This window comes from Monodelphis domestica, chromosome 2 (assembly GCF_027887165.1).
Source record: "Monodelphis domestica isolate mMonDom1 chromosome 2, mMonDom1.pri, whole genome shotgun sequence".
In the NCBI taxonomy this organism is placed as follows: domain Eukaryota; kingdom Metazoa; phylum Chordata; class Mammalia; order Didelphimorphia; family Didelphidae; genus Monodelphis; species Monodelphis domestica.
In genome coordinates this window covers 25,063,939-25,078,951 of record NC_077228.1, presented here as the reverse complement: position 1 = coordinate 25,078,951, position 15,013 = coordinate 25,063,939, and the positions used below count along the sequence as shown (strand labels likewise).

Sequence of the window (15,013 nt, the reverse complement as noted above, 5' to 3'; positions counted from 1 at the left end):
AGGCAGCCAAAGGATGGCAACAATGGCAGCTGTGTTAGGAACAGCTTCCATATGAAGCAACTGTGCAGTGTTTCTAAAAATAGGCCGCTGGGCTTCTCTCAGCCTGGGGAGAGGAATTTCCGGAAGATTTCCTGACATTTTGCAAGAAAATCTGAACAGCAAGTCACTTCACATCTTAGTCTTTGCTGGAAGACCACCAGTGATGGGGAATCAGCCCACTCCCCTTAGAGATGGCTCCAATTCCCTCCCCAAAGCTCCGGTCTTTACTCTGTCTTCTGGGATCAAGCAGCTCCGTGTGCAGACAGGCAACAATCCAAGACAATCCCGTGGACCGTGAGTCTTCACCAGACGAAGCCTCCCACTTTCTGATCCCCCTGTGGCCTGGGCCCAAGACTTGCTCCTCTTATTTCCTCTGGCCTCTAGTTCTATTTGACCCCAGAGCCCTGGACCAGAAGCGGTGGGCTTCCTCCCATTGATCACAAGGAAGCCAATTTAGAAGACACAGATTCTGGTCCTGCTTCTGCCAGGAGTGTGCCAGGTGACTGTGGGGAGATCACTGGACCTCCTTTAGTTTAGGCCTCAGTTTCCTCGCCAGGAAGTTGAGCTAGCTAATCTCTCCGTGTCCTCCCCCTCCTCTCAAATCCTAGGATTAGGTCTTCATTTTTCTTTCTTTTTTTATGTTGACTTTTATTCTTTTCTTTTTGTGTGTTACAACTTTCTCTGCGGGTGTTTTATTTTTTAATTGCAAAGCTCCCCAGATCCAGATTTATTACAGCAAAGTCTAAAACATGCCTTTGTTCATGTAACTGTGATTTAAACAAAGGCATTTTATGAGGAATATAAATAGGAGTAATAAATGCTCGACCAGACGCTTTGCAATTAAAAACAAAACTATGCTGCAAAGAGAAGCCCAGGATACGATGAATGAGGCGCTCCCTCCCTTCCCCCTTCCACCCCCTCCCAATCACAATATTACGGCGCACCCGAGATTCCCAGCCCACAGTCATCTGTTCAGCGCCCTGTTATTCCCCAACTACCTGGATCGCCTCATATTTTTAGCTCCCAAATGATTCCCAGACGACATTTGGCCCACATTTCCCAGCCTTTTTGGCTCACAATCATCAGTTCTATCAATAAGGAGGCAAGATGGTTTCTGACATGACACCCTCATTCACTGGCTCATTAAACACAGCCGGGCCCACACCACGGCTCAATCAATGGGCTCGCTCCATCAATGAATGCCCCTGCCTAAGCTATTTCTGAAGAGACGAGTCTCACGGTTCTAGCTTAGAAAGATGAGGGGCAGCCGGGCATGGTGGGAAGCCAGCCTGGGAGTCAGCAAGGCCTGGATCCCGAGCATCTGGGCCGGAAAGGGCCCTAAAAACCAGCATTAGAGGTCAAGGGTCTCCAAGACCCTTCGTGTGATTCCCCCAACGAGTCCATGGGTAGATTTCGAGGGGCCTATCAAACTTGTTCTATATCTACATAAAAGTATTATTCTATTCTATCAAATTATTATATAAATATTCTCTATTGAAATGTGTGCATACATGTGTGTTATGTATGTTTTGCACCCATGACATGTGAAATTGTTTTACCTGTGTGGTTTATCTATACGATAGCTTACATATATTATATATAGGTAATATATCACATATATAACATCCTGGTGAGTTTGTTTATGGATATGGTTCATATGTTTTATGTGTGTGGTATCATACATACATGTGGACTTGTTTTACATGTGTTTTGTGTGTATGTTATCACACCTGTGAATGTATATATTTTTGATATATTCACACACAAAGTCCCCTAAAATTCATTTATTATATTATATTATTTTATTCTATTCTATTATAGTATAGTATATCACATCATATCATGTCATATTATGTTATGTTATGTTATGTTATGTTATGTTATGTTATGTTATGTTATGTTATGTTATGTTATGTTATGTTATGTTATGTTATGTTATGTTATATAGCTAGACATCAAGGTTGCTATAGTTGGCTTCCTTTTTAATCTTTTGCATTTATAAACGTGATTCTGGAAAGGGTTCCAGGGCTCGACACCCTGGGCCAAAGGGGTCCAAGATCACCCATTCCAGAGAATGAACCTGAGGCCCAGGCGTATTCGATGACCAGCCTAGAGGTCACTCTTGGGGGAACTGAACCCTGATCATGTGACTGGAGCATACGCTCGTTTCACAGAATTGTGGACGACAATCCCCCTCCCATCCACTCAAGCCTCCCCAAACTTTGCCAGGTCGGCAGGCGAGCTGGAACTTGAAACCACGTTTTCTGGAGTTTTTTCCCTCCTGCATAAACTTCCCCCTTTGCCAATTAGAGGTAGAAAAGCCCAGCCTTCTTTCTTCCCCGGGCTGTCCCCGGGCCAGTCAAGGCCTATAATTGGTGGGTGTGCTCTGTTTAATAGAATCTATGTATTCATCCAATATTTATGAAGATCGTTCTATTGCTCCCCGTTGGGTTGCTGCTGGCTGAAAGTCCCAAGTCTTGTCCTCAATAGACAAGTGATCAAAACATGGCCCCAGACTTGTCTAAAGAAGAGATTCAGATGGAAATGGCCAGGTGAGAACATGGCCCAAATCAGTGCTCGGGAGAGAAATAAAATTAAAACCACTTTGAGGTTTTGGTCTCTCCATTCAAACTGGCAAGACGACAAAGGATGGGCAGAGTCCATGCTGGAGGGGCTGAGGAAAGGCAGGCCCACGGAGGGGCTCTGGTGGTGGAGCTCGGAAGTGGTCCAAGCGTTCCGCATTTCAATGTGGAATGATGTGACAGACTAAACTGTTCGCCTCCTCTGACCCAGAAAGCCCAGTGTTGGGCATCACCCCCAGGAAAGGCAAGGACAGAAACAAAGGTCCGATATATAACAAAATGGTCCCAGCAGCCATCGCTGTGGCAGCAAAGAACTGGGAAGCACGTGTGAACCCATCACTTGGAGAGTGGCCGAAGGCTACAAGAACATAATAGAATATGACTGTGCAGTAAAAATGAAGACGACGAGGGAGTCAGAGCGAGTTGGACAGCTCTGTGGAGATGACTGCAGAGCCAAAAAAGCAGAAGCGAAGACAAGAGCCCCGATGACTGCAGTTACACACATGAAAAGCTCACCAAAGGGAGCTGGACCCTGAATCGTGGAAAAAGCAGCAACGTCCAAAAAAAGCGATAACTAAACAGAGCGGTCAGTCTTGACTGGTGGGAATGACGATCCCCTGGAGGGGTGGCATCGTTCCCATTCCCACTGCATAGTCTACTGGGTTGGCCACATTTTGCACAATTATAACTTCAAATCCTGCAAGTCCGAATGCGTCTGAGCGCTTCACAGGGCTCATTCTGTGCACCAGGCAGGCCCCGGCGAGGCTGCTGGACACGGTTTCTGTAGTGGCTGCTTTGCCTTATTTGTCTCAAGAAGGGCTCCATCTGGAGGAGGGGGAGCGGGAAGAGACTATAAAATAAATGTAAATGATATTAAATCAATGTAATGGGTTTTCAGGGTCACACAGAACGGAGGCAGAGCAGAAAGAATTCTGGTCTTGGAGTGAGGAAGATCTGGGTGAAAAATCATCTTCCGCACTCGGGATGTGAGGGGGCGGGTGGCCTCTGGAGACTCTTCCAGATTTAAATCCAGGCCCCTGCGGTCCTCACTGCCGCGGGCAGAGTACCCGTATAGAGGAGGTCCTCCTGACCCCAGGCTCCCGGGCCTTGGGCCCCGCTCAGAAGCCCCCTCGCTGCCCCCCGGATTCAGGCTGGAGCTGCCTGAGCCAGCGCAGCTGAGGCCGGACGAGCCGCGCGTCTCTGCTCCTGCCGACAAAGGGAGATGACAGCTTCGCGGGCTGCCAGGCTCCTGCCCAGGATGCACTTGGAAGGACGGGTTGGCCGGCGCTTCGGGCCTGCCTCCTCGGCTCATCCTTGCCCTCCTGGGCGCCAGAGCCCACACGCTCCCATCTTCGCCCGTCTCCTAATGCCCCGTGACCAAGGCTTCTCCCCACGAGGGAAGTAGGATGGAGGAGGGCAACAGGGGACAGTCTGCTCCCTTTGTGGCTCCAGGCTTGAGGGAAGGCACCATGGCTACAGTCCTCTGGTGCTTTAAGGTCCCTTGAACCCTCCCATCAACCCTGTGAGGCAAATGCTATCAATATCATTACTCTCATATTGTGGAAGAGTCAGTAGGTGACTTGCCCAGGGTCATTCAGCTACGAAGGACTCGAGGTAGGATTTGAACCCAGGTCTTCCTGACTCCAGGCCCAGTACTCTGTCTGCCTTATTACATGCACTTGAGAGCCAGAGTAAACCAATCCAACCACTTTCCTTTGTAACAATTATTATTCTTATTTTTAAACCCTCACCTTCTCTCTTAGAGTCAATACTGTGTATTGATTCCAAGGCAGAAGAGCAGTAAGGGCTAGGCCATGGGGGTCAAGTGACTTGCCCAGGGTCACACAGCTGGGAAGTGTCTGAGGCCAAATTTGAACCTTGGACCTGCCCTCTCTAGGGCTAGCTCTCAATCCACTGAGCTACCCAGCTGCCCCGTTTCTTCATTTTCTTAGAATGCTTTCCTTCCATAAGATTATCTGTCCTGGCCAGGCCTTGTCAGAACCTCGCTTGGGGGCATCTGGAGGTGGGGCCCGGTGTGTCCACTGTCACGATGCCTCATTGTAACCGCGGGCAGGGAATTTCTGGAGCCAAGATCCATCTGTAACTGCCGAGAGGGAATCAGTATTGCAAAAGGCCTCTCAGCGAGTGACAATTAAATGAAAAGCTCAACATAAATTAGAATAATTTTTCACCTACAAGTAAGTGCTGCTCAGTAATAATGTGCTGGGGGGGGGCTCCCCCTTTCCTTCTCCAAATGCCGCCCCAGTGACTTACTTCAGGGAAAAGGAGATGCCAATCACCAAAGGCCATTTCTTTACCAGCAGCTTGGAGGGTCATCTTTTTCCTCCCCAAGTAAGAAAAGCCCCTTCATAGGAAATCCTTTCCTTATACACACTGGCTGTCCCTCAGGTGCCCTGGCCCTGCGCACAGTGGGTGCTTAACAGACGCAGCTCTCTTGAATGTTTGGTTTCCCCCCTTGGTTTGGGGGGACATTGCATTTTTCTTTTGGGGGGCATTATTTTTCTTTTGAGGGAACATTGCATTTTTCTTTTGGGGGACATTACATTTTTCTTTTGGGGGGACATTACATTTTTCTTTTTGGGGACATTGCATTTTTCTTTTGGGGGATGTTACATTTTTCTTTTCGGGGACATTGCATTTTTCTTTTGGGGGACATTACATTTTTCTTTTGAGGGAACATTGCATTTTTCTTTTGGGGGACATTACATTTTTCTTTTGGGGGGACATTACATTTTTCTTTTTGGGGACATTGCATTTTTCTTTTGGGGGATGTTACATTTTTCTTTTGAGGGGACATTGTATTTTTCTTTTGGGGGGATGTTACATTTTTTACATTACATTTTTCTTTTGGGGGGACATTGCATTTTTGATGAAAACAGACCAGATTTTCCACAGCTGATGAAGTTATCATTTTCTCGGCAGCTCAGCCCCTAGACGATGGGCCCACGAGAGACACCTGCCCGTCGATCCCAGCTGCCGTTAGTATTGCCGTCTGTCGCTGTGTTAGATTCCATTCTGGGCACCCTGGGTTTTAGAGAGAACGCTGAGGGGCAGGAGAATGTTCCGAGGACACAGGAGGGTGATGTGTTCGAGGACCTGGTGATGGGAACCTAGAGGGGGGAGGATCAAGGTTTGAGAACATCCAGGAGAGGAGCCTGCAGAAGAGGGATTTGCTGGGCTCTGCTCAGCCCCGGAAGTTGGGAAAACCTTCCCCAAGAGTAGAGGGGACCCACCTGGGAGTTAAAGGGGTCACTGGCTGGACTGGACGCCCTCTGAAACACCTTCCAACCTTCCCACCATCCAGGGCATTGGCTATTACTACTCCTATTGTACAGAGAAGGAATCTGGGTTTCAAACAAATTAAATGACTTGTCCAGGATGTGGTCAATTAACCCAGAAGTCTTTATGAAGTATCTTTCACATGCCAGGCAAAAGCTAAAGATAAATTGGCCCAGCCACCAGAGCTTCCATTCTACAAGGAGACGTGTGTAGACAGAGGAAGGCAGGACCCTCCTAGCAAGATGGCTGGGGCACCTGAGCTAAGCTCTGAAAGAGCTCGAGGCATTCTAGGAGGCAGAGATCAGCAAGGAGAACAATGGGCACAGCCTAGGCAAAAGCATGGAAGCTGGAGGGGGAAAGCTGCCTTGGAGGAGGCCAGTTGGGCTGAGGTCAGCGGGTTCTGAATCACACAGCTGCCTCCTGGCCCCAAGTGGGCCCTCTGGACAGGACCAAAGGCTGCCTCTTGCTTCCCACAGGGTCCGCCTGGGCCAGTCACTGCTGACCCTCAGTCTCTCCATCTGTACAATGGAAAGGATGATCCCTGGACAGCCTGCCTCTTGTAAAGGTCATTAATGGGAAAGTTGCACAGAATGTCTCCCATTACCCTGATCTACTGGTATCCAGTCAATACCCCTTCAAGGAGCTGGCCTGGACCCATTGGTGGCCCCCACCTCGCACCCGGGGAGGGGTTTCTTGTACCCCCCTGGTGGCTCGTGCTTGCTAACTTACTGGCTGGCCCTCAGAGGGTTCCTCGGCCTGGCCCCTCTCTTCCTGCTGTGGAGGCTGTGTTTGTGAGTGAGAATTACCCGGTAAACAGGAATTTCCCAGGCACTTCCTGGGTCTTTGTTGCATTAATAAGATTACAGGAATCTGGGCAGACTTTCAAGTGTTTATTTGGTAAATGCTAGTTGCAGGGTGGGAAGAACGTCCTCCTGGGTGTGCCTGGATTCTGGGGTGACAGACAATGGCTCCTGTGAAGGCTTCACTTTCCTACTGGAGGGGAACACCACCTGCGGCTGCTTCAAGCTTCAGATAAGGGAGGAAATGCCCCTGACTTGGTAAGTCTGGTCTCTGATGCCAAGCCCTCTGCCCGGGTGCCCTTGGGGGAGAGGCAGCACGGGGCAGCGAGCTGGAGGCAGAGCCAGCCTGGCAGCCAGGAAGATGTTCCCGGGGGGCCAGGCCCCCTCCCCACTGGCTCCAGCCTCTCTGTGATCGATCTTTGGGGGTGCTTGCTTGTGAGGAAGGCCAGAAACATCAGTGACCATCCCTCCATCGTTCATTCCATCCCATCACGGCTTTGTCCTCGTCTCACTCCTCTGGGTGGGATACTTTCTGTCCAGAAGTCTCACCCCCTCATGGGAAGGGAGCTCCCAGAGGACAAGCGCTCAGTACTCTAACCCCACCTTGCTCCTAGCCAGCACCGGACAGCCAATCCACGACCCCCCAACTTTTTTTTAAACCCCCACCTTCTGCCCTAGAGTCAATGCTAAGTATTCAAGGTGAAAGAGGGGGGAAGCCTGGGCAAGGGAGGTAAGGGACTGGCCCAGGGCCACCCAGCTAGGAAGCACCAACCCCCAAACTTCTTAAGGAGTCCGCTTTTGTCCAGTGACAGAACTGCCTGGGGACCCAGGAGACAGCCTAGCCTGTTGCTAATACACAGGCTCTTCCCCGGAAAACCTCTTTGAGCAAAAGCCTATTTCTGTGCAGTGAAGGAGCCCAGACTTTATGGGGGGTCAAAAGTATGGGAGATGCCCATGAGGGGAAAGAGGGCCAGAAGACAGTCCAATGAAAGGGAAAACCAAAGCTAGAGGTGACTGGGGGCGAGCAGCACAGACCACCCCACCATGGGGCTACGGCTTCGCTGGCCATGTCTTCTGCCTCTCCCAAACGTGGGCTATCACAGGAACTCCTTTAGAATTTCAGTTTATGCTTTATTTCATGTGGCCCTCACAACAATCCTGCTGGGAGGATGCTCTTAATGTCCTCAGTTTGCAGATGAGGAAACTGAGGCTGACACAGGGAAGGGATTCGCCCAGGGTCACAAAGCCCTGAGCCAGGCGCTGAGGGCCTGGTCTAATTTAGGCCTTGCCTCTCAGTAACACCAGGATCCTGAGCAACCTTCCAGGGTTTCTGGCCTGCCTCCCTCCCCACAGACAGAGAACCCAAGAGAACCACAGACACACAAACACTTCCAATATGGCAGCTAATCATTCCACCTGAGGGAGTCTTCTGCTGTCTGCTTTCCTGTCCCTGACTCCGTGCCAGCCCAGGAAAAGCGTTCTTGAGGCTGAGGTGTCCCCTTCTTAGTTTACCAAGAAGGAAGAAAAGTACTTCTGTAAAGGGATAAAGAAATATCCCAGGGCAGCTGGGTAGCTCAGTGGATAGAGCACCAGGCCTGGAATCTGGAAGTCCTGGGTACAAATCTGGCCTCAGATACCTCCTCACTGTGTATCCCTTAAGACACTTTATGCTTTATGCTAACCACCATTACCTAAACCTTGCCCTTCTCTCTCAGAGCTGTTGAGGCAGAGAGTAAGGGGATGGGATGGGATGGGATGGGATGGGATGGGAAGGGAAGGGAAGGGAAGGGAAGGGAAGGGAAGGGAAGGGAAGGGAAGGGAAGGGAAGGGAAGGGAAGGGAGGCAAGGGAAATCAAGGCAAGGCAAGGGAAGGGAAGGAAGGCAAGGCAAGGCAAGGGAAGGGAAGGAAAGCAAGGCAAGGCAAGGGAAAGCAAGGCAAGGCAAGGGAAAGCAAGGGGAGGGAAGGGAAGGGAAAGGAAGGCAAGGCGAGGCGAGGCGAGGTGAGGCGAGGCGAGGCAAGGGAAGGCAAGGGAAGGCAAGGGAAGGCAAGGGAAGGGAAGGATCCAGTCCTAAATGTATACCTTTTACCTGAACACTTTCCCCACTACAAGGATAATGACAGGAAAACATCTTTTCAGAATCTCTCCTGGTGAGTCCTGCTGCTTAAGCTCAGCCCTTGGCCCCTTTGGGATCCAGGAGCCTGCGTTGTCAGAAGTTTTGATCCTCAGCATCCTCCCAGTGCCTCCTGCCTCAATGCCACAGATCGAGCTCATTACAAGCTTCACCAAGCACACTTTCAGCCCTGAACATAAAATCTGAGGCCAGAACAAAGCTAATTTTTGCAAACCCAAGATATGTTCATGTCCTAACTTATTCGAAAGAACGTTGAAAAGAAAGATGTGTCAAATGGGTTGTGATTTCACTTCATGGCTTTTCCCTTATGCTTTGGCAGGAGGCCAGCTTTTCTAGGTGGTATTTTGTACACCAAGAGCCACATGGAATCATTTGCATACCAAAAACACATTTGTAAAAGAAACCCAGAAGCCAGCCGGGAAATAGGGTTTGCCGTGGAAGGCTTCAACAACACAAGCCCCCCGTTTCCCCGTACACGATCTCCTTCGGGATGGGCATGGTCTGATTTTCAAGATTCTTAGTGAACGCGCTTTTAATGAAAATGTAGCCCAAGTTCCTTGACCTTCGCCTGTTCTGGGGGTCCCCCAAACCACTGAATTTCAAGGGTCCATTGCCTAGGGACACTGCGGGCTCTGGCGGCTGCACCGCAGGAGAGGGCTGCTTTTGACTCATTTCTGGTCTTAAGGATACTGTATGGCTGTTGTAGTCAGCTGGTGGACGGACTCTGGGGAGATGCCCTGAGAAGTCTCAGGAATGGGGAAAAGGAGGCCACTGAGCATCAGGGTCACTGGGAGGGGCCATCCCCAGGCCAGCCCTGCTGCCCCAGTGGGGTTCTTCAAATCAACCCATGAGTTTTGTATGTGCTTCATGGTAACAGCCCAGAGAATTATCAAGAACCAGTCCACACATGATGTCTTTTTTTTTTTTAATCTGGCTTTTTCAGACGGGTTCGTGTGGAAAATCGTCTAGATTTTGCTAAGGTAGAGGATTTGAAAGCACTTGTTTCTGGCCAAATTAGAAACTCCAGAATGAAAAAGTAATATAAATATACATAGTATTACTATAAATATATTATGTATTTATAAATATATATAAATATAAATACAAAAAGTAAAGATACCCACTAAAGATGGTGACATTGCTTTCTTTTTAAACTAAGGCAAAGTTGCGAGCCAGGCCCAGAAATGGGAAGTCCTGGGTTCAAATCTGACTTCAGATACTTCCTACCTGCGTGACCCTGAGCAAGTCACTTAACCCCCATTTCCTGGTCCTTACCACTCTTCTGCCTTGGAACCAATATATAGTATTGATTCTGAGGGGGAAGTTAAGGGTTTATTTAAATAAATAAAAGAAACTGGAATTTTACTCTTCAATGCTGGCCAGCCTCATTTAGAATACCATGTTCTTGGGTGGGTGGTGTAGGTAGGGGACACAGTGGATAGAGGAGTAGACCTGGAATTAGGGCTATCCCTGCTGAAATCCTGCTTCAGACACTTGGTGGCTGGTGTCCTCATCTGTGAAATGGGCATGCATAAAAGCACTCGCCCCCAGAGGAATCAGAGGGGAGATAAGGGACACAAACTCCACAGAGTGCTTTGCAAGCCTTCAGGCACTGGGTCCATGCTGGCTGTTAAGATGAAGATCATGTCACATCCCTGCTCATAGGAAACCTCAAGGAGAAACCATTTCTGACCCAGCCCTGAAAGAGCCAGCCGCTGCCCGATGGCCCGGCCTCTCTGACGACTGCACAGACGTGCCCCGGGCAGGCACAGCTTCTCTGGGTCTCACTCGCTCATCAGGAAATGAGGGACTTGGACTCGATGGACCCCCAAGAGAAGGCGGAGCCATTCCAGAAGGGCCCTGCGTGGCCTCCCAGCGATAGGTCTTCCGGGGTCTTTCTGCAAAGGCGAATGGCTGGGCCGAGCCAGCAGACTCAAAGGCGGCCCTTCCGGTCATGTCGTCGCGTCACGGTGATCAAAAATCAGCATGTTCAGGCGCATCCATCATTTTCGAGCTTTACTTCTCTTGATTCTGAATGTAAGCACTAATCAAACGGGACTTTCCATATACAGGACTACATATGAAACCGAAGGTCTCTGTATAATAGGGAGGCAGCTGGGTGGCTCAGTGGATGGAGAGCCAAGCCTAGAGATAGGAGGTCCTGAATTCAAATCTGTCCTCACACTGGCTACCTGTGTGACCCTGACCAAGTCTCCTAACCCCCATGGCCTCGCCCTTACCGCTCTTCTGCCTTGGAACCAATATCTAGAATTGATTCTAACACAGAAGGTGGGGGCTTAAAAAGATGTATCTGGGAAACATTTAAAACAGAAATAAAAAGACACTAAAACCTAAATAAGATCATTCTAAAAGGAAGACCATGTGTGCGCTGCTCCCATTCAGGCCTGATACCACGGCTCTAGGCAACCGTCTAAGACCTCGAGTTTCAAAAAAGCCAAGTTCATGAGCATTTATTAAGCCCCCACTGTGTGCAGACACGGACGGTGCTCAGTGCTGGAGATACAGAGAGGCAGAAGGCAGTTCTTGCCCTCCAGGAGCTCCCAGCCCAAGTTGGGGAGACAACGTGTAAACGATTGGTGCAAATGGGAGATACGGCAGAGGGACTCGCTTTGCTCATGCTGGGTCTCTTCTATTGCTAATTTTTTAGGTTTGGAATCATTTTAGGCCCCGTGCGAGGGCGCTTGTCTGAAGCTACGGAACGCCTTTAAAATCACAGAAAATAGACATCAGGATCGGACATGTTACCTTTTCAGGTTCTGCGCTACATACGGTCACCAGGCTCTCATGCCTAAAGTCTCAGCTGATTTCTGGACGGGTACCTGTGTAAGCGGGGTGTCCAGGTGTCTGGGAGAACCGCCCCTCCAGGACTTTTCAGAGCTGCTCCTCCACCTTTGCGCTCCACCTCTCACCCAACTCTCCTGGGTGGCTCCCACAAGCTGTAGTGTCCCCAGGGGCTACACCCCACAAAACTGTCTGAGCAGGCCTCCCGCCCATCGTTGAGTTAGGAAGCGTCCACCCCGGCATGTGCAGACTTCATCCTGGCATGTGGAAGGGGAAGATGAGAATCATTTGTTCTGGAGGCCATGAAGACGGCTAAAGCAGGTATATGGACCCTTAGAGCAGGGATCCCCAAACTACAGCCCGAAGGCCACTTCCGGAAGGGGCACCTCTTTCACTGACGGTCAGTGAGAGGAGCTGTATGTGGTGTCACCACAAAGCACGGCATCGCTCACGTACAGCACTATTTCTGGTGACATCATCCTCTGCGTGGTGCCTTGAGAGAACGCTGGGCAAAGGATTATGTGACTGCACGATGAGCGTCAGCATGGTGAGCGCCGAGCTGGGGGAGGGGATTCCGCACTGTGCATACTGCATGGATTTAGGGTTAGGGTTAGGGTTGGGTCCGGCCCTCCAATGGTCTGAGGGACAGTGAACTGGCCCCCTGGGTAACAAGTTGGGGACCCCTGCCTTAGAGCTTGGTGAGGCGTGGGAGAAGCCAGGGTCATCCCCTTCAGCACCAGTATGACTTTTGTCTTGCCTCTGACGTCTCTGGGATGCCTCCAGGAGAGAGAATGGTGTTGGGCGCTTCCTGCTCCGCTGCCTCTCTTCAATCCAATTTATGTACAAGTTGACTTCTCATCCTCCGTCCTCTTCATAAACAAAGATAAGGACGCCAGCGTAGGTAGCCCTGGGAGAGCCCCCGACCCCTCTGGGCTTGGTCTAAACTATGGACGAGATGGGAGCACGCTCACGCTCTACAGTCACCCCACAGACCCACCAGACATATTGCCATTCTCTGGCTTCCTTAAAGTTCAGCTACGCCCAAAGGTCTAACAATCATCTCCACAGGATGGACTAAGTCTCCCAAGTCGGCTGAGTGGTCCGAGGGTCCCCTGGAAGAAGGACAGGCCACCTTACATCCTATCTATGCCCTGCTTTGAAAGCCTAAACCAGCAGCCCCTGTATAGAAGATAAGGTGGCAGGCCCACCAGTCACTGGCACCTGCTTTCCCACCTCTGGGGCTCCTCCTTCCCAATTACATCCCCCAAATTTAACAGAAGAGAAAGAAGAGCTTGGACGTAGAACCGTTCTCCACCTGTATGCCTATCATTTGCCTCCATTTTCACTTTGGTTTTGATGTCTGTCTAACGGTATTTACCATTTTCCTTCCACAAAGTTAAAAGTGGCTCCTTCCCATGCATTTTGGCTTCAAAGGAACAGGGAAATTGGAAAGCTCACTCGAAAATAAGTCCCTCAAATCCTGTGTTTGAATAAACTGATAAAAGAAACTCAGTGAGGTTCTGTTCAGCTCCTCTCTCCAAGGTGTCAGAATTCAAGAAGACAAAACTATTAAAAACCCTTCCTAAATGATGCTAGAATCTCTTGGCATATAATCAAGAAATCATTCATCTTTCAGACCACAGAAGACAAAAGGACTGCCTTAGGATGGTGAATAGATCGCCTTTTGCTTTAAGTAATTATTCTCGCCTTTGAAAACTGAGAAATTAGGGGAAGGGCTGTAAGAAACATCTTCTAAAGACACCCTTATGCCTCAAGGAAAAATATTCATAACATTATTATAATCATTATCCCAGGATTCTTCCAAATCTTTATCACTGGTGACATTAGCATGTAAATATGGCCTTTGTTTTTCAAGTGCTCGCCTCCTTCTCCCCCTTATTCACCTCTCAAAGGACTGCTCAATGCTTGACATCACAACTGGTTGTCAGGAAATTAATTATATCCTCCAGAAAGCTGCTTTAACCATCACCTGGGGGAAAAGAGAAGCTCACTAAACAAGCTTCCTGGGGAGCTACAAAAACCAGACTGGGAGGAAAGAAAGAAAACTGAATCCTCCCTCACTCAACCTTTGCTGAACCCCATTTTCCAGGGACACCCCAACTCCCTGGCACCTTCAGCCATTGAGTAAGGATGACACACTACATGACGTTACGCTTGAGATTTTCCCAAGAGGCCACCTGTTTCACCAAATCCTCCACTGTACAAATTAGGCAGGCTTCATGTCTTCGCAGCACAGAGCCAAAGTGTCTGAGGAAGGCAATGGGCCTTCCAAGCGGAGGGCCCAGCTGGCCTTATGGCCCTCGTGGCCTTCGCCAACCCAATTTTTGTCACTTATAAAATAAAGCAGTTGGACTAGATCTGGGAAGTAGTTTCCAGATCAGAAAGTCTGAGCCTGGCCACAGTGGTTAAGCCGCCAGCATACACGTGGATGGACACACGAGTTTGGGGCACACTTAGATCTGGAATCAGAAGGGACCTTCAGGGTGGCAACAACCACTCAGTCTTACTAGTAAGGAAAACGAGGTCCAGAGGTCACCCAAGTGGTAAGTAGCAAGGCTGGATTTTGAACTTGGGCCCCATGACTTCGATCAGGTTCAGTTCTCTAAGTTCCTGGCGCAGAAGACTGTAATGAGCAGGAACACATACCAGGTTTACCCTAAGGACTAGAGATGCATCTCTCTCCTGTGTTCTGGAGGCTGTTCCTTAAGCTACAGAAGAGGCCTGTATCAAAGATCTCCCCCAAGATGTGGGGTCAGTGAATCTGAAGGACTAATGACAGAGCTGAAAAGGGCTCCAGAGAACTGTCTAATTTTACAGACCCAGGTGAACAGCTAGTGTCAAGGATGGGATTGGATTCAGGTCCCCCAAAGCCAAGAATGCTTTTTGCACAATGCCAGGCTCTCCATCTTTGATTTTAGGATTTATTCATTCTTTACCTATAATCTTACTATTGCACTAGACTCCCTTATTTGTATTAACTGGCACTAAAAGGCTGAATTAGAAACCCAAGTATTCAATAAGAAATTGCTTGATCACACACAGATGGCTCCCTTGAGTTGACTTTAGCATTCTCTAAGTAAACAAACAAAGGATGTCTTACAGAATTTTCCTGGACCCTCCCTTCTACCCCAAAAATAATTTTTCATGGAGTTGCTGTGGCCATAAACCTCATCCAAGAGCTGCCACAGAATTCCACGGCCCAGTTCACCCAGCCTTCTTGCTGAGATTTCCCACATTTTGAACAATTCCCCAAGTTATTTTTTAAGAAAATTACTGGCCACAGCAAACATCTACTAACATTTTAGTGATGTGGCAACTGTGGGGGGAAATGCACTT

General features: G+C 49.3%; 1 protein-coding gene across 2 annotated transcripts in view; it reads right to left on the bottom strand.

Annotated features, from left to right (window-relative positions):
• Positions 1–1,672: 1,672 nt before the first annotated feature.
• LOC130457048 (phosphate carrier protein, mitochondrial-like) overlaps positions 1,673–15,013 on the bottom strand; it is a 38,852-nt gene continuing 25,511 nt past the window's right edge. For both annotated transcript variants that reach the window (XR_008916033.1, XR_008916032.1), the window contains exon 2: positions 1,673–5,752. The gene's annotated coding sequence lies outside the window, so the exon portion shown is untranslated. The remainder of the gene's footprint in view (positions 5,753–15,013) is intronic.